General features: G+C 61.3%; 1 non-coding gene across 2 annotated transcripts; it reads left to right on the top strand.

Moving 5' to 3' along the window:
• The first annotated feature begins 125 nt into the window (after nucleotides 1-125).
• On the top strand, nucleotides 126-1483 carry LOC105979597. Of its 2 annotated transcripts, none has more exons than XR_006680756.1 (3): nucleotides 126-229; nucleotides 514-655; nucleotides 785-1483. It is a non-coding gene; the product is annotated as an uncharacterized LOC105979597 (transcript). The 2 variants fall into 2 exon arrangements; XR_006680755.1 differs by having other exon boundaries at nucleotides 127-229; nucleotides 511-655.
• Nucleotides 1484-3022: the final 1539 nt, after the last annotated feature.

The raw sequence follows: 3022 nt of genomic DNA, 5'->3' as shown, positions 1-3022 counted from the left end.
GCCCCGGCGCCGGTGGCGCGCGCCCCGACCCCGCCGCCCGGCCCGGCCCCCGACGCGCCCCAGGACGACGGTGAGGAGGAAGAGATGGAAGAGCCGCGCAGCCCGGAGCCCGTGGGGGACACTCTGCACCCCGGGGTGGCCGCGCGCCCGGCTCCCTCGGCGCCCGCCGCCAACGCCGCTGCCAACTCCGGCGGGGCCATGAAGAAACTGTCTGGATCGCTGGTCTCAAGTGAGTTGGCCGTCTGTGATGCGCGGGAGGGGACTCGGGGCGGTTGGGGGCGCCCCGAGCCCCTCCTGGCGTCTAACGGGTTAAGGCCGCTGCGGCGGCGGGTGGGTTGGTGGGTGGGTGTGGGGGGTGGGTTCTTGGCCGCGGGACAAGGGGAAGTGCTTACGCTGCACTTTGCTTCGACCTCAACAAAGCTGACCGTCCGTCTGCGGACCTGGGCGCCCCCCTTCCCCTCCCTCCTCCCCGCGGGTCCTGACTTCGGTCTTTGCTATCCCGATCGCCAGCAGACTTTTACCCCAAGCGTAAAAGGGTTGCATCCGAGGCCAAAGGATCGTCCAGCGAGGTGGCCTCTGGCTGCAGTGCCCCCGGATCCCCAGCTGCCGTCGGGTCTGCAGAGCAAACTCCCCGCAAGCGCTTGCGGTAAGTCAGGTGAGTATGCTGGCCGGCCCGGGACTTGGGAGGGGGGAAGAAACAGGGCGGGCGCTCCCCGCAGGTCTTGGGGGACATGTGGGGGGGCCGGCACTCATCCCTTGTCTCTTTCAACCCCCGCCCCCACAGTCTGGCAGTGGAGGAGCCTCCAGGGAGCCCCTCGAGGGAGCACCAGAGCAGCTCGGCTCGAACCGTCCATGTAGCAACAAAAGGGCCCGCGGTGGCAGTCGCGGAGGATCGGCTGTTTTTTGTGTTTTAAGTCGTTGGAAAACTGTGCAATGTACTAAGATCGCCCTTTCTATCTCATTGTTCTCTGCGGGAGGGTGCACTGTCCACCCCAGACTAGGGGAGAGCGCTGTAAGAGTCATTTATATAAAGTGTTTAATCTCTGCTGCAACTCAGTGCTAAAGAAAAAAGTAAAATGGAAAAAAAAAGAGAAAAAATCAGAAAAACATGTATATTTGTACAAAAAATTTAAGAAAGTTATACTAACTTATATTTCTATTTATGTCGAGGCGTGGGCCACTCTGCCACGCCCTTGCCCGGTCACTGGTTGATGCCAACGCAAGGTCACCTGCACCTGGTCACTCACCACACCTTAAATGTGTCTTGACAGTGGGATGGATCTAGGGGAGGGCGCCCCCCGCAGCTGCCAACCGACCTAAACGCCGCCACACAGCCGCCTCTCGCCAGCCAGCTTTCCTTGAGCCCAATATATACTATCTGTGAATTTGACGACAAACTTGTTCAAATGGTTCCTGAGCCGTGTGTACCACTGCCCTGGCTACCTCCATTGGGGGTTAATAAAGAGATCAATAAGTGCTGCAACATGGGGTCCTCCTTGCTTGACCACGCCGCCTCACACCCCACTGACCGGGCAAGGGGAAGAACACAGAGGCCCCAGGGGCCCCTTGGCAGTGGGTGGGGCCGGGGCAGCCCTGACTGCATCGGCCGGGCTCAGGCTAGATTCTAAGGGGCCACTTGCTGCTGCCCACCTGGGCCCAGGGGTGGGGTGGGGCCCTCACTGCCAATTCACAAGTGCCAGGCCCAGCCTCCCCTCTACCCCACCCCTCCACACACTTGCTCCCTTCTTCTGGAGTTTGGGCTGAGGGGGGTAGGGCTGCCTCCACAGAGGCTGGGGAGTGGGATCCCTGGACTTCAGCAAAGGCTATGGCGAGGCAGACTCTCCTGACTGCAGGGCGGGGCCCTGCCACCCTGGACCTTCAAGTTTGGACACAAAGCCCAGGCCCCAACCCCCGGGGTCCAGCAGCTCTCCCTCCCCCACATACACACAAGGCCCCCCAATGCCCAGCTGTAGAACGCTGTGCCTCATGTCTTCCGGGTTGTGTGGAGGAGGGGCAGGGGGCGGGTGGACTCCAAGAGCACTTGGGCCTGGCTGGGGGTGATCAGGAACTGGAGACCTCCGCGGTCCTTCTGCGCCCCGCCCCTCAGCGCCCCCCCCCCCCCCCCCCCCCCCCCCCCCACGCTTCTCGCCAGCTTTCTGGTTTCAAAGCCTCCACTTTCAGTCAAAAAGGAAAGGTTTATTTTTTCATAACTGACCTATAAGCCTCTGAAAGTTATGGTTACCATGGGAAGGGTGACGTGTGAAGGAGCGTTTTCGCGGGAGAGTCTAGTGGGGTGGGGGACGAAGTGAGAGACGGAGAGGTCCGTGGTTTTTAAATTAACCCTTCGGAGGCTCAATGCAGGACCGAAGCCCCCTATGCATTCCCACCGCCCTACTCCCCCAACCCCCACCACACACTCGTGTACGAGGGACAAAGGCCAGGTGTAACCTGCAATTTTCCAAGATGTGTTTAGGCATATGATTAACTTCACCTCCCCCCACTGCCAGAGAGGCCAGGGGCAGTGTGCAAGGGGCTCACCCCACCCCCAAGACCCTCGGCCCCACAAGGACATGGGAATGAGCCACACTGGACACACAACTCACCTGGGCCGGGGGTGGGGGAGTGGCACCTGAGTGACCAGAACAAGGTGCTTCGAGATGGAGGAGGATCAGGCCACCTTCCAAGGTGGGCAGTGGAGGCTGGGTGCTGGGGCCCAAGGGGGCTCCCGGACCCAATGGGCCAGCTCACTGGGTATAGAACGGGTGGGCCGGCCAGGGTCAGTACCCTCTGAGTCTCAGAGAGCCCCCGACTTCGACCCACATGGCTGGTATCTCTCATTCCAGGTGGGACTGCCACGGATGGGGTACCTGTCCACAAAGCCTGCTCCCCACAGAGCCCTCCTGGGTGTTGGGTCCTGAGACTCCCCAAGGAAACACGAGAAAGACCCCCTTAGCCTCAGTTTCCCCATCTGAACTGAGACGTCAGGGCCCCCTCCTTTCTCTCCTCGTGCCCCCTAGTCCTC

This window comes from Echinops telfairi, unplaced genomic scaffold, assembly GCF_000313985.2.
Source record: "Echinops telfairi isolate 266 unplaced genomic scaffold, ASM31398v2 ScPeMD7_7417;HRSCAF=8455, whole genome shotgun sequence".
Classification (NCBI taxonomy): domain Eukaryota; kingdom Metazoa; phylum Chordata; class Mammalia; order Afrosoricida; family Tenrecidae; genus Echinops; species Echinops telfairi.
This window is presented reverse-complemented; position numbering and strand designations above follow the sequence as displayed.